At 36.5% G+C, this 24,077-nt stretch overlaps 1 long non-coding RNA gene across 2 annotated transcripts; it reads right to left on the reverse strand.

Annotated features, from left to right (window-relative positions):
* Nucleotides 1-17,387: 17,387 nt before the first annotated feature.
* Nucleotides 17,388-20,071, reverse strand: LOC138900627 (uncharacterized). Of its 2 annotated transcripts, none has more exons than XR_011411740.1 (2): nt 19,490-20,071; nt 17,388-18,395 (listed from the first exon to the last, which is right to left on the reverse strand). It is a non-coding gene; the product is annotated as an uncharacterized lncRNA (long non-coding RNA). The 2 variants fall into 2 exon arrangements; XR_011411739.1 differs by lacking the exon at nt 19,490-20,071 and adding an exon at nt 18,538-19,477.
* Nucleotides 20,072-24,077: the final 4,006 nt, after the last annotated feature.

Raw genomic sequence — 24,077 nt, forward strand, 5'->3', positions numbered from 1 at the left:
TCTTCTCATCACATCCGAACAATCTAAACATATCTCATAGTCTCATAATACTCACCACATAGTCATCCAATCACAAATTCTACTAATAGGGACACCAACAAACCTATAAATCCCAAAAGCACGTGCTCACACAATCAAAATCTCCGTGCTCAAGCTACAGTCAAAACATGGCCTCAAGTCCTCCAGACTGGCCCATCATCATCACGCAAAAATCACATCTCGCTCCTCAACTATGGAATCACAAGTTGTCGATGCACAGTTGATACCGAGCGCTCACATGCGCATACGAATGCATGGAAGGAATTCAAATAGTTACGCTTCAACCAGTCGAAGAGGCAACTTAGGAGACCGAAAAGGACATGCGGAGCACATATCCACACTTATTCAGCAATCCAGGTACGATTCTAGACCCGTTCGAGGACGAAAGTTTGTTAAGAGGTGGGTAATGTAACGACCCGACCGATCGATTTTCTTTCTAGATCCCTATTCCCTTAATTAAGACTTCCTGTATGTGATTTTACTTTTTTATGACTTACGGGAACGGTTATTTCGGGCCTGGAAGGGTTATGGTTGAAATCGGAATACTTAGTTCCTTAATATTGGCTTTAAATGGTTAGGTTTGACTTGGGTCAATATTTGTAGTAAACGACCTCAGAATTGGAAGTTGATGGTCCCAATAGGTTTGTATGATAATTTTGGACTTGGGCGTATGTTCGGATCGGGTTTTGGATGATCCAGGAGCGTTTCGGCACTTAATATTGAAAGTTGGCACATTAGAGGTTTTTCAGGTTCTTCAAATTTGGTTTGCGGTAGGTTTTGGTGTTATCGAGGTCCGTTTGGGATTTCAAGCCCGAAAATAGTTTGGGTGGTGATTTGTGACTTTCCCATAAAATTTGGCATTATTCCGAGTTGATTCGATAGGAATCGGATGCGCAAAAGTGTTTCTTGACGTTTTTGAGTTTAATAATTTGATTCATGCGTTTTGGCGTCCAATTCATACTTCTAGATGTTATTTTTCTATTTCGAGTGTGTGAGTGGGTCCGTATTATGTTGTTGGATGTGTGAGTGTTATCGGATGGGATCCCGAGGGCCCCGGGTATGGATCAAATTGGAAATCCGACTTAGATTTGGCTCTGGGGACTGGTGGTGCACAAGTTTTAGTGCGCCCGCACCTGCGAGATTTTTGGCCGCAGATGCGAGCTTTTGATCACAGAAGCGGGTTTGGGCGAGTGGTCAGTGGCCTGCAAAAGTGGAGGAATTTCCACGGAAGCGGTCTCGCTTCTACGATGAAAGGGTCGCAGGTGCGAGAAGGGGCTGGCCAGGCCTGGATCGCAAGTGCCACGCGGCTTCCGCAGAAGCGGGGGCCCATCCGCAGAAGAGAAGGCAAGTGGCCTGGGCTAGGACCACACCTGCGATGTATTTTTCGCAGGTGCGCCTCCGCAGATGCGCCTTAGGATCCGTAGAAGCAAAAATCGTTGGGGCAGTGAGGGCTTTTAATGTCTAGACTTAGGCGATTTTAGCTCATTTCTTTCATCTCTTGGGCGATTTTGGAGCTCTTTGAAGAGGGGTTTTCACCTAGCACTTTGAGGTAAGTAATTTCTATACGAGATGAGTTTAATACATATATTTTGGGTAGATTCTTAGCATATAAAGTGTAGAAATTGTGGGTTTAGTTGAAAAACCTAGGTTTTGATAAAAATGAGATTTAACCAAGAAAATGATTATGGAATTGGGTGAAAATTATATATTTGAGTTCGTGAGGTTATAGGTAACAATTATCATCGAAATTTTCCTGAATCTCGGCACGTGGGACCGGGGGTGAGCTTTGAGATGAGGTAAGTTTCTTGCCTAACCTTGTAAGAGGAAATTTACCCCATAGGTGATTTAAATTACTATTTGCTCCTAATAGTGGGGGCTACACATGCACGAGGTCATGAGAGTCCGTACGTAGCTACTAATTATGCTTAAGTCCGGGTAGTCTAGGACCCAAATCATGAGATATTTGTAATGTTTGCACTCTATTTGTTAATTTAAGTGCCTAAATTATTTAAACTTGATGAAGGATTCATAAAGACCAAATTTCACTTACTTGGAGTTTTGGCGGGTTACTTGACCGTTAACAGAAATTGTGCTTCTTTGTGTATTAGCCTTGTAATAGCTTTTAAATCAGATATTCATAAAGTATTCTCTCTTTTTGTGGAGCGGGACGAACGCCTCAGCAGTATAATAGATGCATCTATGGTTCATGCTGCTCAACCCTCGGCAGTGTACATATTATTCTAAATTGGGCCGTACGACCTCGGCATAAATCGTGCGTGTTAATTATTGGAACTTGAATACATTTGATATTATTTTCATGAATTGAGAGGTTATAATTTATTTATTTGCTCGAAATTTACTTGGAATTAGTATGTGTTGGTGGAAGACTTTTGGAATTTACTATTAGTTAAAGAATCATTTAATCACTGTTGCTATTTTGTTTATATTATTATTCACATATTCTATGCTTATTTAGCATTCATGTATTTTATTGTTAGCCCATAGTAAGTGTCGATGTCGACCCCTCGTCACTACTTTTTCGAGGTTAGATTGGATACTTACTGGGTACATATTATTTATGTACTCACACTACACTTCTGCACTAATCGTACAGGATCTGAGGCAGGTGCATCTGGCAGTCATTCCGGTGCGTACCTCCGTTACCCCGAGGCTTAGTGTTGAGCTGCTTCCTGAGTCCGTTCTGCAGCACCCGGAGTCTCTCTTTTGCATTTTATTTTCTGTCTACTCTATTTCAGACAGTAGCTTAGTGTTTTGTATATTCTACTAGTTACGCATACACTTGTGACACCAGGTCTTGGAACACATGCTAGTAGACTTTATGGCTTTTGAGCATTTATTTCATTGCATTTGCTCTTACATTGGTTTTTGCCTTACTTTATTAAATTTTCTACTCCTTGTTTGGTTAATAAATGAAATTCAACTACTTTGAAATTATTGAAAAGAACAATTGCATGGTTAGTTCACCGTTGGCTTGCCTAGCGGCGACGTTGGGCGCCATCACGGCCTATAGGAGAAATTGAGTCGTAAGACGGTCGTTTTGAGTGTATTAGCCCCGACCCCCTAATTATTGCCTTCTAAGTGTTATACTGTGGTTATGTGACTTGTCGGGAGGTATGGTTTTTGGTTTCGGAGTGAAATAGGATACATAGTCCCTAAATTGGAAGCTTAAGTTGAAAAGGTTGATCGGATATTGACTTATGTGTAGACGACTCCGGAATGGAGTTTTGATGGTTCCGTTAACTCCGTTGGGTGATTTTTGACTTAGGAGCATGTCCGGATTGTGAATTGGAGGTCCGTAGTTAAATTAGGCTTGAAATGGAGAAGGTTGGAAATTGGTGGAATTTTGGGAAGTTTGATCGGGAGTGGACTTTTTGATATCGGGGTCGGATTCTGATTCCTAAAGTTGGAATAGGTCTGTAATGTTAATTATTACTTGTGTAAAAAATTTGGGGTCAATCAGACGTGATTTGATAGGTTTCGGTATCGGATGTAGAAGTTAGAAGTTCTAAAGTTCATTAGGCTTGAATCGAAGTGTAATTCGTGGTTTTAGCATTGTTTGATGTGATTTGAAGGCTCGACTAAGTTTGTATGATAATTTAGGACTTATTGGTATATTTGGCTGAGGTCCCGGGAACCTCGGGTGTGATTCGGATCGTTATCGGATCATATTTACACTTGTGAAATCTGCTGAAGCTGGGCTATTCTTGTGTTTTCGCACCTGCGGAGCGATTGGCCGCAAGTACGGGCTCGCAAAAGTGAAATCTTGATCATATAAGCGATTTTGGTAATGCCCAGCAGTGGTCGCAGAAGCAGGAAATTTTTCGCAGAAGCGGCTTCGCTTCTGCGATGGCAGGAGCACAAAAGCGACAGGGGTCGCAGGTGCGATCCCATATCCGCAGAAGCGGTCACGCAAATGCGGGCCCTTATCTGCAGAAGCGGAAGCCCTGAACTTAAGTGTTTTCCGCACCTGCGATGGTTTTTCTGCAGATACGGCATCGTAAAAGCGATTCTTTGTCCGCAAATGTGGAAAGTGTTGAGCATAGAGGTTAAAAATCGAGGGTTTGCCATTTTCTTCATATTTTGGGATATACAGCTCGGGTTGAGGCAAGATTTTGAGGAATTTTCAGTGAAAACATTTGGGTAAGGATTCTTGACTCATTTTTTATTATATTCCACTAATCTATCTTCGATTTCTTCATTTAATTAAAGATTTGGGTTGAAAAATTGGGGAAAAAGTGTAAACGTTCTTAGACCGAATTCTTGAGTTTTGAAAGGCGAAATGGGATCGGATTTGAATAATTCTTGTATGGTTGGATTCGATATCGAATGGGTGTTTCGATTTTATAATTTTAGTCAGGTTCCGAGATGCGGGCCCATGATGACCTTTTGGGGCGATTTTCCAATTTCTTCCTAAAATCATAATTTCATTATTTAGATTAGTTCTTATAGATATATTTATAGTATGTAATTGTTTTTGACTAGATTCGAATCATTCGGAGTCGGAAAGTCGAGGGAAAGGCCTTCTTATTGATTGATTGAGCATGGTTTGAGGTAAGTGACTTGTCTAACCTTATGTGGGGGAAATTCCCCTTAGGATTTGGTAGTGTTATGGTAATTTGCAATATGTGAAGGCCGTGTACGCGAGGTGACGAGTGCGTACTCTAGCATGTGTAGTCATCATGTTTAGCCTAATTTCACATGTCTCTGTGTCTTATCTCCTATTTGCAATTTGTACAACATGCTTAGTTAAATTACCTGCTTCCTTGATTCCGTATTCATTATTTAACTATGGGATTCTTTGCTTGAAATATCATTGCTTCAATTGTTATGTTTTGGTTTTCGTAATTATTGTTGAGGTGATTGTTTGGTTGTGCCACGAGGTTTCTGCCGTGCGGGTTGTTATTGTGGCACGAGGTTGCTGCCGTGCGGATTATTATTGTGGCATGAGGTTTCTGTTATGCGGATTATTATTGTGGCACGAGGTTTCTATCGTGAGGTTATTATTGTTTGCACTAGGTTTATGTCGTGTCGTTGTGATTATTGACACACATGGGTGGTACAAGGAAAGATTGTGAGATATTTACTTTTGAGACTACGAGGCGGTACCTTGGGAGTGCCCCTATTGATTTCCTCTATTTGCTGCATTGTTTGTTGTTGCTGTTCCTTAACTTGTAAGATTCTTGCTTCCTTACATGTGTATTTGTCTTCTTTGATTCTATGTTGTTACCTTCCGTAAATTTCTATTGTTACACTTCCCTGTCATTTTATTATATCATTATATATTCTGCCTTGTTTCTTATTATTCCCAGTAGGGCCCTGGCCTGACCTCGTCACTACTCTACCGAGGTTAGGCTTGGCACTTACTGGTTACCGTTGTGGTGTACTCATACTACGCTTCTGCACATATTTTTATGCAGATCCAGGTACATCCTATCAGCCTCGATATTAGATGTTGTGCTGCTACTTGGAGACTTCAAGGTACACCTGCCCACGTCCGCAGACCTTGGAGTCCCCTTCTATCCCGTCTTTTCCTTGTTTCTTTATGTTTTGATAAAGAGTGATGTTTAGGATATTTGCAACATTATATCTAGAGCTTGTGACTTATATCTACCGGGTTTGGGGAGTTGTATACACTTTGAGTTACAATTTTTACTTTATACAGTTGCTGACGTTTTGAGCTTTTAGATTATTATTTTAATTATTCTGCATGCTTGTTAGGCTTACCTAATCTTAGAGACTAGGTGTCGTCACGACATCCTACGGAGGGAAATTGGGGTCAAGACATATTTGAAATTGCGCAAATCATTTATCTCTTAATATATAAAATTTAAACTTACATACTACTTCAATATATAAGACTTTGATATCCAAAACTAAAAATTATGACAAAAAATAAAAAAGTACGTCATATGACAATTGCAATAAAAGTTAAGATGTCATTGTTTTATTTTTACTTTTCATAGAATTTCTAAACCATGTTATTTCTCTCTAATTTATATAGATGACCCTAAATCAAAGAATTACTCAATTGCGAAAAGCAAAAACAATAAAGTGAAGTAACAATACCTTTAGAGAACTTTGCTTCTTGCTACAGCAATACCATAATTTATGGCCAATACTCCCTAAAACATTTATGCCAGGGTGTTCGACTAAGGAAGCCATTCACCTTGTTAGGAGATTGATGGAACAATATAGGGAGAGGAAGAGGGACCTGCATATGGTGTTCATCAATTTAGAAAAGGCTTACGATAAAGTCCTGAGGGAGGTTCTGTGGAGATATTTTGAGGCTAGAGGGGTACCTGTGGCCTACATTAGGTTGATTAAAGATATGTACGAGGGAGCGAAGACCTATGTGAGGATAGTGGGAGGGGTCTCGGACCATTTTCCGGTCATAATGGGGTTGCATCAGGGGTCGGTACTGTAACACCCCGAAAAACTTTGAAGAATTTAAGTGTAAAGCCCGATAAAATTTGCAAAGAAAATAATGTTTCATGGTGCCGGACTAGGATTACGTGTTTGAGGATTGTAGAAATTCTTCGCGGCGAGTAAGCTCGCCGCGGCTCGGACCTTTTGGGTTGAACAAAGCACGGGAAAGTAAAGGAAAAATTTTGACAAAAAAGTGCATTTCTGCGGTCAATTATGCGACCGCAGAATCACTCTGCAAATCGCATAATGGCCACAGAGTGAGGCAGTTAATTGGGGTCAGTTGGAAGCAATTATGCGGTCGACTATGCGACCGCATAACTGTTATGTGGTGTACTATGCGACCGCAGAACAGTTATGCGGACCGCATAGTGACCGCAGACTCAGGCAGATTTCTGGTCATTTTGGACACCAATTATGTGACCGATATGCAGTCGCATATGCAACCGCAGAACCTGTTCCGGAGCTTCATTTTTGAATTTTTAAAACCCGGCCCTATTTCATTAAATACACTCTTTGGGTCATTTTTGAGGTATAATCAGAGAGAGTGCCCTAGAGTGAGAAGGTGTTCCTCTATAATTGATTCTTCAATTCTTGCTCAAGTTTTGAAAGATTAAGGAGGAAACTCACTAGGTCTTCATCCTAGAGGTAAGATTCTATACCCTAACCCTCAATTTCGAATTTTGTCTAGAAATGGGTAATAAGCAAGATAATTTTTGGGCAAGTGGGTTATTTATTTTACATGCATGTGTTATCAAAGAGTGTAGAAAGATTGTTGAGCTAAAAATGATAAAGATTGGGTTGTGGGATGATGGAATCCTCCATAAAAGGACCTTGAACCTTAATCCACACTTAGTGTTTGATAAAATGCTTAAATGAGCTGAGACCATGAATATCTTCCTAATTGTAGTTCAATTTTGTTATGTCTCAAATAGATTGGGATTGCTAGAATTTCCGAAACGTTGTAGTAATTTAAGGAAAGCTCAATTAAGGTATGTTGTCTAAACTTTCTCTCTTGAAATTGAATTCCATAATGTTTCCGTGAGTTTCAAAGTATGGGCTGCGTATTAAGATGTGGTGGCATTGAATTGCATTTCAAATGAAAGCTAGTATGCCAAATTTTGTGAGAAAATCTCAATATTCTTAAGATTCTTAATTGCTCATATGTGTACCTAAAGTCTTGATTGGAAATGTCTTATTGTTGATAACCTATAAAGATGGTTGGAAGTGAAATCAGTAAATTGGGAATATAAAGTGTGGCCAATGTGCCAATAGTGAAAGTTATGCTTGTGACCAATGGTGCCAATGAAATAAAATAATGTGAGAAAGATTATGAAATGAGCTTTGACTCAACTATTCCAAAATTGACTTCGACAATATAATCGGCTAAAAGTTTATGAACTCAAGTGATGCCCATATGTGGCTATTTTAGCTAATGCTATGCTTTGTAAGTAATTTTCAATGTGTTTTGCATTCTTACATATTCGTGAGTGGAAATTGTGTATGATTTTAATTTGTACTTCGATTGCCAATCATTTTACTCCAATTATTGGAAAGAAATCGATTGTGATTAAAAGCCTTCATTACTAATGAATTTAAAGTTGTGATTTCCGGAATATTCTACTTGTTGATAATTATGATGATGATCTATGAAAGGGAAGAAATGAAAGTGTAGAATATGAAATACGGCCATTGCGCCATGAATAAAGAATCATATGTATGGCCAAGAGAGCCAATGAAATAATAATGTTGTAAGCGGTTGAAAGTACGGATTAGGTGATATGTGGTGTGAAAGGTTATGAGATGTACGTATTTGTACTTTTGTTTCCAATGTGTTATGAAACCCTATGGATGGTCTATGAAACGCATAGGTAAAATATGTTATGAAACCCTATGGATGGTCTATGAAACGCATAGGTATATTGTGTTATGAAACCCTATGGACGGTCTATGAAACGCATAGGTATATTGTGTTATGAAACCCTATGGACGGTCTATGAAATGCATAGGTATATTATGTTATGAAATCCTGTGGACGGTCTATGAACATATAGGTACATTGTGTTATGAAATCCTGTGGACGGTCTATGAAACGCATAGGTACATTGTGTTATGAAATCCTGTGGACGGTCTATGAACGTATAGGTACATTGTGATATGAAATCATGTGGACGGTCTATGAACGCATTAGTACGTTGTGTTATGAAATCCATTGTGATATGAAATTGTGTGAACGGTCTATGAAATGCATAGGTGCATTGTGTATAAGAGGTATAGATGTACGGTATGAATAAACACTATAGACGGTCTATGAAACGCATAAGTGTATAATATGATATGTGAACACTAAGGACGGTCTAATGAGACACATTATTAATGCAGACAATAGGTGCCCCTTTGTTGTCCTTATTTGTACAGGTTGTTTCAATTACAATATATTATGTGTTCCACGTATAGATCATATGGGCATTCTATTTTGAAAGAGGATTTCTAGCTATACTTACTAGTGCTATTCGACAGTACTAGCGTCCCTTTTGCCGGGGGCGCTACATCTTTAATGGATGCAGGTGGTTCTACAGCAGGTGGCATTGATCAGTGATAGCAGTACACTCCTTTCAACCAATTTAGTGAGCCCCATTTTATTTCGGGGTCATGTATCTTTTGTTTTTTATGTACTTTGTGGTTGAGCTATAGCCGGGGCCTTGTTGCCGGCATTTTCATATTACTCTTCAGTTGCACTTAGAGGCCCCGTAGACAGGTTGTGGGTGGTATTTGATGTTGGGAATTGGATTAGAACTGTTGGTATTTGGCAACATATTTTTCATTAAATCTATAAACTCGTACTATTTTGGAAATATTGAATGATGCTGTTAATGGGAATGAAATGGGAGCAGTTAATGAAATCTCTTCAGTACTTGATTAACGGAGTACATCTCCTCTTTATTCATGAATGAATTTGGGTAGAATGAAATCTGACAGGCTTGCTCAGTCGGTTCACTCAGTTGAGCGCCGGTCGCGCTCCTCAATTTTTGGGGCGTGACAGGTACTCAGCCCTTTTTTATTTGTCCTGGCGATGGACGTACTGACTCGCCACATCCAAGAGGAGGTGCCGTGGTGTATTTTAATTGCAGACGGCATTGTTTTAATTGACGAGACGTGAGATGGTGTTAACGCGAGGTTAGAGGTGTGGGGACAGACCCTCGAGTCTAAAGGTTTCAAGCTGAGCAGAACCAAGATAGAATACTTAGAGTGTAATTTTAGTGGTGCTACTCAGGGAGTGGAAGGGGGGTGAGGCTGGATTCATAAATCATCCATAGGAGGGGGAGTTTTAAGATGTCACACATCGTATTGGGGCGGTATGGATAAAATAGAGACTTGCTTCCGATATTTTGTGTGACAAGAAGGTACTACCAAAACTTACAGATATGTTTTATAGAGCGGTGGTCAGACCGGCTATGTTGGGGCTGAGTGTTGGTCAATCAAGAGCTCTCACATCCATAAGATGCAGGTAGCAGAGATGAGGATGTTGAGATGGATGTGCGGGCACACTAGATTAGATAGGATTCGGAATGAAGTTATTCGGGATAAGGTGGGTGTAGCCCCTATTGAGGACAAGATGCGGAAAGCACGGCTTAGATGGTTTGGACATGTGAGAAGGAGAAGCACAGACGCTCCGGTAAGGAGGTATGAGAGGTTGACATTGGAAGGCCTTAGGAGAGGTAGAGGTAGGCCGAAGAAGAGTTGGGGTGAGGTGATTAGGCATGACATGGCGTAGCTACAGCTTATTGAGGACATGACCCATGATAGGAAGGTGTGGAGATCGAAGATTAGTATAGTAGGTTAGGTAGTCTAAATTATTTATATCGGTAATGTTAGTATGTACTCCCGCATTTGGTTGGTAGTAGGCTTATTTGAATTTTTTTTATTTTTTTATCTTGTTTGTTGTGTATGCTGCTTTTACATGATTTTCGGTGTTGTCCCGTCTTGTTTCTTGTTATTGTTGTGGTACCTATACTTGCCTGAGCAGGGTCTATTGAAAACAGCCTCTCTACCTCCACAAAGATAGAGCTAAGGTCTGCGTACACACTACCTTTCCCAGACCCCACTGTGTGGGATTATACTAGGTATGTTGTTGTTGTTGTTGTTACTCCCTAAAATATTTATAACGAATAATGTGGAATAATGACATCTTTTATAAGAATAACTGACTTTTTTTTTTTTTTCATGGATTCATGAAATAAATCTGAATCATATACAAACCGGAGAAGAATAACAAAATGAATCATATTGTTGTCCAAAAAGAAAAAGGCTACTATACGTACCATATTATGAAATTCCATAAGCATATTTTATGGAATATGAAGTTTGGGTCCTCTCTGTCTTTATTTTATGGAATATCGTAAGCATATTAACTATTTGTAAACTACAAAAAGGAAAACAATTAAACATATTTATGAAAGAATACAATTTTCAAATTAATAAGAAAATAAGTCTAACTATACAATAAAAATATGGAGACCCAAAAAGGAATTTGACTCAAAGTAGGATCAACTTTATAGGCTATGTGTAGTTTAAAAGGAAAAGAAATCAAGTCTAAGTGATTTACAATTATATTCTTAAATTCTATAAATATTTAAGGTTATAAAAGTCGATTAATATTTTGCGGATATTTTAGTCATTTAACATTTAGCATAAATTATTCGTGCTTTTATAATAATATAGATAGATATAGATAGATTAACTTGAGGTCAATCCGTCAATGGAGGAACTCATAAACTTCAAATTTTGAATCCACTTCTAATTGATGGGCATTTTTTTCTCGACCTCAAGCAAAATAAAATGCTTAAGAAATATTGCAAAAAAAAAAAAAAAAAAAGGGTATGCTACATAGTTACATGATGAAACTTGAGTGCCCTGCCAAAGTTTCATCTTTTGACTAGGTTTCTCAGATGATGAAATCAAATGTTACAATTGACTATAGGTTTTTCTTCTTTTCTTTTAGTGTTTTTGGGGGGGTTTTCCCTTTTTCATTTTTGCCATACTTTTTCTTTTGGATACATTTTGAACTTAGAACTTGTTTTGTAGGGAGGAGTGGGGAGATAAAAAGTGACCCATATCTTTTTCTTTTCCTCTTTTTCAATTTAACTTATATACATTATCAATGTAAATAATATTTATATTATTAATAAATTTGATATATTATAACAGGTTAATTATTTTATGTTTCAGGTTATTATTTTCAATTGTTACGATAAATTTTTAAAATTATCTATCAATTTATTATAAAAAATAAAACTCTTTTTATATTTAATTTTTTTTCTTATTGATATGGGTCACTCGCTTCCACTATAACTTGTAGCCTTCATCAAGTGGGCAACATGGTGACTATGGTTGCCAAAAGGGATCCCACTTCTTATGTGTGTGTGTGTGTTTGTTTTTTGGCCCTTTATCTTTTCCTCAGGTGAAATTGGTACAGTTTTCTGTGTGTTAAAAACATGAATGACTGCTATATTAGTCTCTGCCCCTATATATCTTTTTCAGTCCACGAATATAGTGGAGGATCAAAAAGATTGTCAATCGTTACGAAAGGATTCGATTTTCCTTTGATCATATTGTCATAATGTCAAGATCAATTTATAACAATGTCATTTCAGTGATGTGATTAATGAATCTTCGTGGACATTTACCTGTTATATTTAGTGGCAGAGGCAGAATTTTTGCTGAGAAAATTCAAAAAAGAAAAAGTTAAAAATTTAAAAGAAACTAATACGGCTAGTGGAGTTGAACATGTCTCACAAAGGTTTTTGAACCCTGTTGACCACTAAGCTATGTATTTGGGCAATGTCAAGACAATTCAAACTATAAGAAGATACTTAAGAAGATACTCTTAAGTAGTTCGCGTAATCGCATTTTAAGTGACAAGATTCAGCTCGCTTACAAAAATAAATAGCTTCATATCTTGAAGTGGAGATTTACCTAGTGCTTTTTCTCATACTTAGCTAAAGAAGCAACATGGAGTGAAGTAGACATACCGTAGGAATTAAGAGCAAAAGTTTCAATAATAATACTGCTATAATATATTTTGTAAGCGGATACATGAGTTGACTTAAGTCGTGCTAGGCACTGTCCTAAGAAACTATTTCAGCAGTATGAAATATCTCCCCATAATTAAATAAGTCTGCCTCTATTTAAGAGAATAGAGAAATCAACAAAATATAAAATTACAAATCTAGTTAGTAGAAAGAAAAAGGAAGAACTAGTGTGTAATGCTAATTAAATATTATAGAATTAGAAGGAAGAAGAGGGACGTACGAGAAGATTTCAGATGATTACAATGAATGGCTAATGAAGGCTATTTATAGTCATAAGTGCATGTTTCTATCCTTGTGAATGATTGCAACGTGGCTATCTTCATTTGTCACTTCTCCAAAAGGAAAGTGCCATTTATCTGTAGGCTTAAAGGTTGGCTGCCACATTTTGGGTAGTAAGACCACTTGTCTTTTACCTTTTCATGCAATGACATTTGTCAAACAATTATATATAAATCCTTTTAAAATATTAATACAATTTGGCTGACAAATAATACAGTATTTTAAAAGATTTTATTTTTTGGAATAAAAGTAAAATTTGCTGGATTTGTTTGATCCAAATATAATAGGTTTGGTGTCTTTTGGACTATGAACCAAACTTAGATCAATAAAACTTAACTCACAGAATTACTGGTGAAATATAATATTTCTATGAACCAATAATTCTTATTGTAAGTCAGAAATTTTATTAATCACATTTTGACCCCCGTAATTTTGTTGTTCAAAGCGGTTTTGCGCCACTAGGCCATGCGCATGCCTGGTAATTCATGAAAGCTCTAGAGACTAGGCCAAAATCTCATAGGAGCGGCCCATTCCACTCTCATATAGGTGAATTCATCAAGTGTATACTGCTATTAAATACACCATAAGGACTATGAATTTCATTAAGATTTATTACTCATCCTCTCAATTAGTAGCAGTCAAGCACTCTCTTTTAGTGCTTCAGTGCCAATATCGACTTGTTATTACCCATATGAACCTACTTCATGGGATCTCCAATCACATAGGTTGGGTTACCATCTCTATTGACAACATGTCGGCCTTAACCCCATCTCTTTTGAGGTTTGAAAAATTAATTTTCTTCCCACAGGTTTAGTCAGAGGATCGGCCAAATTTATCTCTGACTTCACATAGTCAATGAAAATTATTCCATCTCTCAACAGTTGTTTTATGACATCACGTCTCAATTTCATGTGTCTACTTTTACAATTATAAGATTTATTCTTTGTTATAGCTATTGCCGCTTGAAAATCACAGTGTATAGACACAGGAGGCAATACGTCCTTTATCAAAGGGATATTAGCTAAAAAGTTTCTTAGTCACTCAGCCTTAGAACCAGCTAACTCCAGATTTACAAACCCCGATTCTATAGTCGATCTAGCAATGATCGTCTGTTTAGCTGATTTCCACGATATGGCACTACCACCAAGGGTGAATACATAACCATTAGTGGATTTTGTCTCATCTGAATCAGAGATCTAGTTTGCATCACTGTACCCTTCTAAGGTAGAAGGAAATCCACTATATAGGATACCATAATTCATGGTTCCTCTCAAATATTTCATTAGTCTATCTAATACAGACCAATGATCCTTGTTGGTATTATGAGTATATCTACTCAGTCTACAGACATCATAGGCTATATCAGGCCTTGTAAAATTCATTAAATGCATCAGACTCTCAATAATCTGTGCATATTTAGACTGAGCAACTGGGTCACCATTATTCTTTTTCAACTGAGAGTTAGCATCAAAAGGAGTGCTCACGGGTGTGACATTAAAATATTCAAACTTCTTAAGAAGTTTCTCAACATAATGTTGTTGTGACAACATTATTCCATCTTCACTCCTTATAACTTTAACTCCCAATATTGTATTTACTTCACCCACATCTTTCATATCAAAATTAGCAGACAAAAATAATTTAGTACTTTGCACAATATTTAAACTTGTACCAAATATAAGCATGTCATCAACATATAGACATATTATCACATAATCATTGTCTACTACTTTAGTATAAACACATTTATCCACCTCCACTGAAGAAAAACTGTCTCTCAGTAAGACTTGTTCAAATTTCTTATACCACTGCTTGTTTAAGGCCATAAAGAGATTTAATTAATTTAGAAACTTTATTTTCTTGTCTAGGAATGACACAGCCTTCAGGTTTAACCATATAAATTTCTTCTTCTAAATCATCGTTTAGAAAGCAGTTTTGACATCCATTTGGTGGATAAAAAGCTTACGGATTGAAGCTAAGGCAATTAAAACTCGAATAGAAGAAATTCTAATCACTGGTGCAAATGTATCAAAATAATATATATTTTGTTTTTAAGAAAATCCTTTTGCTACTGATAGTAAGATATAATTATGTAGTTTAGCTACTATTTGCACTCTAACTTAGCTGCACTTTATTGATATTTGAATGTTAAATGATAATAAATTGCTCTAATTAAGAACTTTATGCTTTGCAGGAGTAATTTCGGGCTATGAAGATGTTAAAGAGTATTTTGGAGCTAATATGGAGCATTGAAGGTCAATTGGAGGTTAGCGCGCTTAAAATGAAGAAAGAAACAAAGCTGCAGAAAATCCTCCGGGTGCGTGGTCTATGCGCGGCCGCGCACGTGCTTCCGACAAAAATCGTTCAAGGCCAATTTTGTAATTTGAGAGGCAATTAACCTTGACCTATATGAAGCCCAGCTCGCCCAGAAAGAGGGTATCTCTATTTTTAGAAGAACTTGGGAGGCAAGAACACAAAAGAAGCAAGAAGGGAAATTCTCCTATGAGTTGTTCATCTTCTTCTTCTTAATTCCATTGTTGGTTATGACTTCTTATATTATAATCTTGCATAGTAGCATGAGTAGCTAAACCCGTCATCTAGGGTTGATGGAACTAATTGTTGGATAAAGTCTTGATTACGTTTTGATATAATTGAGCTATTTTTACTCTATAATTGTTCAACTATATATTTTTTGTGATTAATTGATAGGGCCCTTGATTAATTGTGTCTAGTTGTCTAGTGTTGCTTGAGAAAGAATACTTGATTAGATTGTTGTTGAACAATGCCACTTTCGAGTAAGTTAAGAGATTAATTACCTGAATTTAAAAGCGGGATTAGAGATAACGAAGCTTTGGTATGATATTTATGAGTTGTACAAATTATCAACTAGAGTAGTTCGAGAGAATACTTCTAGTAAATTATCGTAATTGAACGAGAGATAAGTACGGTAAGCAAGAACTCATCATCTTTATAGAGTGTTACAGTGAGATTATAGCTAACGTGTTAGGAATTAATCCGAAAATTGGGAAAATCAATAACCCTAGATTCCTTTACCCTTGAATTCAACTTCATTCTTGCTTATTGATAGTTTTTATTGTCATTTTTTCTTAGTTAAATAATTTCTGTTAATTATCAAATAAAATCTTGAACTTTGAAAATTGTCTGAACTTATAATTAGCGATACTAAAAGTTGTAGCAAATAGATTAGTTCCATGTGGGATTCGACTTCGGACTCTTGAACCTGATTATTTTTGCAGCGACTGCGTAATCTTTTTTATAAGGCATAGCTGAGCGTGATTAGCTACTAACCGAGCTTTATATTTATCTAAAGATCCATCAAGATTAAATTTCTTTTTGAAAATCCATTTAGAACCAATAGGCTTTGCACCATAAGGTAAATCAGTTAAAATCCATGTGTTATTTTTCAAAATAGAATCAACTTCCACTTTTATTGTCTCTTTCCAATAATTAGCTTCTGAAGAAGATATAGCTTCAAAATAATTTGATGGTTCATTATTGATAAGAAAAGTCTGAAAATTATTTTCATAAGAAAAATATTCTTTTTTAGGCCTTTTGCTCCTTCTCAGTTCCTCATTAGAGGTAATTTTATTATTTATTTCAATAGGTTTATGAGAAATTTTATCAGATAGTGGATAAATATATTCAAAGAACCCAGCATTCTTTATTTCAATTATAGTATTGCAATCAAGCACATTACTTTTTAAAATAAGAAATCTATATGCAGCACTATGTTCAGCATATCCAATAAGTATGCAATCGGCAGTTTAAGAACCTATTTTTCTCTTTTTAGGTTCAGGCAAAAGAACTTTAGTAAGGCACCCCCACACTTTTAAATATTTCAAGTTAGGTTTATAACCCTTCCACAATTCATAAGCAGTTTTGTCAGTTATGCTATGTAGTATTCTATTTTGTAAGTGACATGCAGATAATATAGCTTCACCCCACAAATTATGAGGTGCATTAGAACTAACTAGCGTAGAGTTCATCATCTCTTTTAATATTTTATTTTTTCTTTCAGCTACTCCATTTGACTCGGGTGAATAAGGTGAAGTTACTTTATGAATAATCCCATTCTTTTCACAAAAATTATTTAAAAAGAAATATTCTCCACCTCTATCATATTTAATTCTCTTGATTCTTCTACTAAGTTGATTTTCAACATAAGTTTTATAAGAAATAAAAGCATTAAAGGCATCATCTTTATTTCTAAGCAAATACAACTTAGTAAATCTAGAAAAATTATCAATAAAAGTCACATAATATCTTTTACCACCTCTAGTCATAGTCTGCTTTAAATCACCTAAATCAGTATGAATCAAGGATAATAATTCAGTTTTTCTATTTAGAGAAAAATAAGTCTTTCTAGCACTTTTAGCTTCAGTACATATTTCACACTTGTCTATATTGTTTGAGTCTAAACCAGATATTAAGCTTAGTGACTGCATTTTTCTTATATATGCAATATTAATATGTCCTAGTCCAGCATGCCATAAAGAAATAGACTCAACCATATAAACAGAAGCAGATACATTTCCATTGATAACATCAGAAACATTAAGTACAAAGAGTCCTTGGTTACAATAGCCCTTTCCCACAAACACATTATTTTTGGTCATTATGATCTTATCAGATTCAAATGACACTTTCACTCCGGCTCTTCCCAATAAGGATACAGAGATCAAGTTTGCCCCCATAGTAGGAACATGCAGTACATCAACAAGGGCTAAAGTTTTTCCCGAAGTGAGTTTCAGGAGAACTTTACCCTTACCCAAGACTTTGGTAGTACTTGAGTCTCCAAGGTAGACCTTTTCTCTATCATCCTCTACAGGAGTATAAGAGGAAAATGCTTCTCGATTTGCACATATGTGCCGAGTAGCCCCGGAGTCTACCACCCATTCTTTTGCATATGCTACAATGTTTACTTGAGAAATGACAGCTGCAATAATATCACCTCTTTAAGCTAAGTTAGCCTTAGGAGTATTAGTTTTTCCTTTGTCATTTCCTTCTTTGTACCTGCACTGTGAGGCATGATGGCTTGGTTTTCCACAAATAAAACAAGAGCCTTTTTTTCTTTTAAGGTTAGAATTTTTAGGCTTGTAACCTTGAGACTTATTCTCGTACCTTTTGCGGTTGTTATTGCTGCTCTGCACTAAATTTGCTTTAAGAGCTATCATCCTAGCTTTGGCAGACTCTTTTCGGTTGGAATCTTCAATTAGGATGTGGGTCACAATTTTCTCAATGGTGAAATTTCTCTGTTTGTGCTTGAAGTTATTTTTATAGTCCCATGAGTCAGGCAGCTTCTCAATCAACACTCCAGCAGCAAACTTTTCTGGTAAAGACATCCCCTCGGTCTTCAAATCTTCTAGCAATTTTTGATATTCGTTGATTTGCACGTTCATCTCTTTGAAATCTCTCAACTGCCACTGATAAAAATTTTCTACTACAAATTTTTGTTTTGCAGCATTTTCAGCAGTGAATTTTTTAATTAAGGCTTCCGAGGTACCTTTTGCTTCCTTATAACTGCAATACACGTCAAACAGTTCATTAGAAATAGTTTTCAATATGGTATGACGGCATACCTTGTTGGCATGTTGCCATGATTTCACTATTTTATTATCAGTGTTTGCACTAGGTTGTGGATACAACAGTGCATGTGCAATACCATGGATATCAAGCAGTGAGAAAATACGTTCTTGCCAACGCTTGAAATTTTTATTGGCGAAAATTTTAATTTTTGATACATCTGGAAATGGCCTGGCATATGGTAGTGCAACTAGGGTTGGAACAGCAGAGGTAGCACCAATATTGGTAGTATCAGTAGTATTTTATGCATCAGTGTTGTTTGTCATAGTTTCTTAGATTGTAGGAAGTGAGAGCAAAAGTTTCAATAATAACACTGCTATAATATTCTTTGTAAGCGGATACACGGGTTGACTTGAGTCGTGCTAGGCACTGTCCTAAGAAACTATTTCAACAGTATGAAATGTCTCCCCAGAATTAAATAAGTCTAACTCTATTTAAGAGGATACATGAATCAACAAAATATAAAATTACAAATCCAGCTAGTAGAAAGAAAAAGGAAGAACAAGTAGTGTGTAATGCTAATTAAATATTATAGAAAAGGAATTAGAAGGAAGAAGGACGTATGAGAAGATTTGAGATGATTAGAATAAATGGCTAATGAAGGCTATTTATAGCCATAAGTGCATGTTTCTATCCTTATGAATGATTGCAACGTGGCTATCTTCATTTGTCACACATTTTGGGTAGTAAGACCACTTATCTTTTACCTTTTCATGCAATGACATTTGTCAAACAATTATATATAAATTCTTTTAAAATACTAATACAATTTGGCTGACACATACTATGTCTCCAGTTATTTTATGTGACAACTACTGTTCCGCCAAGCACTAATAGGAAAAAGCAATAAGCATTGGAAAGGAGTAATCAAAGTTAAAAGAAAAGGCAGCTACGAGAATTATCAATTCTGGTCTCGAGCATAAACAATGGAGTAACATTAGTACCAGAATGATTACTCTCTCCAGAGAGATTTTCAACAAAGTGTTTAAGTCCGCTATGAGATCACTCAATTTACAACAAGCAGGACTCACCTCTACATGACACTAAACCACGAGACAGCAGAAATAAATTCTAATCAGAAGATTAGGGAAAATAGCCAAAGATAGTTGTATCATGCTGTCCAATGCTGTTTGCCTGTTACCAACAGCTATTTGATATTTCATATTCATCCGAACAATCTTGCTTTATATGCGACCACGGAGTAGAGCATCTTTTTTTAGAGAATCACATTGATCAATATACTTAGAGAATGTTGTTACCACTGACTCTGAGGCCCATTATGACATTAATGCTCCCAAATTGACATTTCCTTCATTATTCATCACTAGTAGCGACAGGGGTTAAATTAGACAGCAACATGGAGGCTGACAAGAGAAATACAGTGCTAACCACAACATAATTACCACCTGTAGAAGTTCGTCTAAGTGAACAATTTCAGCACTGACACTATGCATCAAATCCAAATTCATAAAAACACACACTACACCAACAAGGGGATGCAGCGGCAATAAAAAAGGGAATTAGCGGCAATAACAATAGCCGCTACATCATTTACCGGCCATTGATCTTTAGCCGCTGAAGCTTGATCGGTAAAGCCTTTAGCAGCGTTTATCACAAAAGCTGGTAAAAGGTATGATTTATTGCCGCTAAATATAATTTGCTTTAATGACAATTGTTTGCGACAATTATTATGACTACTAAATCCAAGCTAAAACAGCTACTAATGCTCTTTTAGTGTCCATTTTTATAGCCGCTAAATTCAAAAAAAAAATTATCGCTAAAAGTGTATACCTTTAGTGGTAATTATTTTGTGACAATTAGAATGGCTATAATATCTCTTCTGAAAACGTATTAGTATACCTTTTAGCATCCATTTTAATGGCTAATAAATTTAATTAAATTGCAGCTAAAAATCATCTTTAGCAGCAATTATAATGGCTACAATATCTCCTATGAAAACATCATAATTTGCACTTTTATTATCCATTTTTATAACCGGTATATCCTATTAAATTGGCGCTAAAAGTCACAAGCTATAACAGCAATAGTTTAGCCACCATTAATAATAGCTACTACATCCGTTCAAATAAGGTTCCAAATGACAAAACATAATAATATTAATTCATAAAAACATAATGTATCTCATTAAATCTTAACAAACAAAAGGAAGTACTAACCCAAAATATTAATATCACGGTAACTTAAAAAATAAACTTATACTGTTTGAAGTAAATAGCTAATGTTATTATATGACTAATCCCAACGAATAATAGTCTTCAAGTAATATTTGCAACTCTTCATCATATTAAAATCTTTGACCCGCTAAATTATCGATCATCAAACTGTATGACCTGAAATTATAAAATAACTATGTCAATAAATAAAATATATGAGTACGGTAGATGTATGCATAAGCAAGCAAATCTTCTTCTATTAGCGATCACTAAATATAAGAGGAATACAAGATAGAGATGATAACACCAATGTAGACAACAAAAACATATAAATTTTATGTAAGACTTGGCGGGATTTCACTTAAGAAGAAGCTGTAGTTCTTCTGTAAACCTCAATTTTTGTGCTGTCAAAACACTGCCCCAAGCTAAAGTTTTTTTTTTTTAATGTAGAATAACAGTTCAATTTTTTGTCTCAAAACCAGCTCAAACTATCCAAATTTCCCAGTTGAATTTCAAAACCTAATGTTAACCAACTAGTTCAGAGCTGTTGTATATTGAAAATAATGCAGGAGAAACTAATTCACAACTGAAGATTACTACTCCGCTAGCTTTCAATGAAGAACCAATTCATACAATCCAAACAGAGATATAATAATACGCGGTAATCTTAAGTAATTCTACTTTCACAAACTAAAGTTAACACATTTCACTGATCAACATTTTGGAAAGATAAATGGCTAGGGAACTATCTTCTAATCAGGTGCGGTGATATTGGGCATATTTCGATATGTGTTGATGTTACTTTACCCATGTTTTAATCGCTTTTTGATGCTATTTAATCTTAAAAATGTCCAACATGGTTTAATTATTAGTTTTATGACTAATTGAGTTGTATGTGATGATTTAGGGTGTTTGGAGTGCAAAAATATGAAGAAAGGGTGTTCTAGCTAGAGAAAGAGGGGTTGGATGCGTCGCATCCAATCTAGAAAAAAATCAAATTTCATGCACCCTTAGCAGTAAAGTCGGCCCATAGCATCCGCCTTAGCATCCGCACCTGGGCAAAGCTGAGATAGAGGAACAAAGGGTGGATGTGAAGCATCCACCCTAGCATGCGAAGCTGAGAAGTGGAGGACGAGGTGGATGCGACGCATCCACCCCAGCATCAATCCCTGAAGCTGATTTGGATTAGAAATAGGAGAACTTTGGCCCACGATTTTTGTACGCAATATATAAGCCAAAAACGCCTCTTTTAGGTCATCTAACATATTGGGAAGGGGAAAATAGCCACGACAAAGCTTGAGAACCACAGAATTCATCTTGAGTTCTTATGTTTCCTTCTTTTATTGATTTTTATGCACTCTTATGAATTTTTTGATGATTGCATGAACCTGAGTGGCTAAGAACCCTATTATTCTAGGGTCATGGGTATACATGAATGTTGACGTTTGAGTTTAATTTGACAAAGTTGATTTTATCATATTGGGTTATTTATTTAATCCTGTTTTTAATTAATTTGCTGAGTAGCTAACAGTGAATTACTATCTACGAATCTAGAGTTGAACTCGAAAGTGGAAATTCTAGATTGCATACAGAAATTAAATAAAGCAAGTTCTTGAACCCGGGCATCGGGGAATGGATTCGCAGTTATGATAGAAATATACCTAATAGTCTTGCTCGGTTGAAATACAGGAAGTGTAAATACATTCTTGTATATATTAATTCCATAGACATATAGGCATTTAGTTAGCTTGAATAGGCGAGTAAGAACTCGACAGATTCTTATAAGTAATATCAACCTTGTCAATCAACAATCCAGATAAATCAATTAGTTATTTTAAGCTAAGAATGCAACATGATTGTTAGATAACCCATGACCCTGGAATATTATCTCCTATTGATTGGTATTCGAAATTATTTAAGTGTTGTGGTTGATCTCTAGTATTTCATTACTTGATAGTTTTTAGGTAGTAAATTAGAAAATTATCTATTTTGTGAGAAATCGCTTGAATCGATAAGTTATTTGAGTTTGAGTTAGTCAAAAGTTAATCATAAGTCTTCGTGGGAACGATACTCTACTCACTACTATATTACTTGATGACCACGTATACTTGCGTGAGTGTGTTTGGTCGCAACAAATTTTTGGCGCCATTGCTGGGGATCTAGAAATTAGCTACTTGACTGAGTTAAGCTTTTATTACTTATTTGTTCAAGTTTTAATTTTCAGTTTGCCTTGTTTGTGTTAACGCAGGATCTTCTCTTGAATGCGGAGGAGTAGAAGTGCAAACAACCTCCTTCCTTTTGATCCAGAAATTGAACGAACACTTCATAGAGTGAGAAAGAAAGTCGAAGCTAGAAAGAGAGTTGGACATCGTAGTTCAACCACAATCAATAGAGATGGCAGGTAATAAAGAGCGTCCGGTGATAGAAGCCGCAAGGCCCAATCTTGCTAATATGACTCAGGCTATCGTGAAGCCTGATATCACTGGGCATTTTGAACTCAAATAGTACATGGTACAACTGATTCAGTCCACAAGGCAATATGTAGGTCTATCTCATGAAGACCCGCAGAGACACATTCAGAACTTCTTGGAAATTACGGACACTTACAATTATCCAAACGTTTCCAAGGATTATGTCAGACTGACACTATTTCCCTTTTCATTGTTAGGGGAAGCTAAGGAATGGTTGCAAAAGGAGCCCGCGAACTCAATCCACACTTGGGATGATTTAGCAAGGAAATTCCTAATCAAGTTTTTCCTAACTAAGAAGACAAAATCGTTGAGGAGCCAAATTCTTGGGTTCCAACAACGGGATGGCGAGACACTTCGTCAAGCTTGGGAAAAATACAAAAAGCTACTCAGAGACTGCCCGCATCATTGTCAGACTGATGAGGTATTGGGTCACACTTTTTTTGATGGGCTAGATGAGGCATCAAAGATGAATCTTGATTCAGCTTGTGCGGGTAGTTGCATGGCGAGGCCGTACAGTGAAATTCAACTCTTGCTAAATAACTTCACTGCTAATGATCATAATTGGCAAGGAGATGTGGACGCAAGAAGAGCAATTAAACAAAAGGCAGCTGGGGTGATTGAGCTTGATGACTTCTCAGCCATGAGAGCAGATATTGCAAAGCTGGCAAATCAGATGAACAGAATGATAATGCAACAAACACAACAAATGCAACATGTACAGCAAATGTCTATTTACTGCAAACTATGTGGTGACAGTCATATGAGTGACATGTGCCCCACGAATCCTGAATCTATATACTATGTGGGGCAATAAAATAGAGGTCTGATGAATCAGCATGCACAATATGGGAACACTTACAATCCAAATTGGAGGAATCATCCTAACTTCTCATGGGGCAGAAATCAACAGAATCAAAATCAGTATAAGCCTCAAGAAAATTTCAATCAGCCTCAGAAGCCACCCCAACAAACAG

Source organism: Nicotiana tomentosiformis, chromosome 10 (genome assembly GCF_000390325.3).
Source record: "Nicotiana tomentosiformis chromosome 10, ASM39032v3, whole genome shotgun sequence".
Classification (NCBI taxonomy): domain Eukaryota; kingdom Viridiplantae; phylum Streptophyta; class Magnoliopsida; order Solanales; family Solanaceae; genus Nicotiana; species Nicotiana tomentosiformis.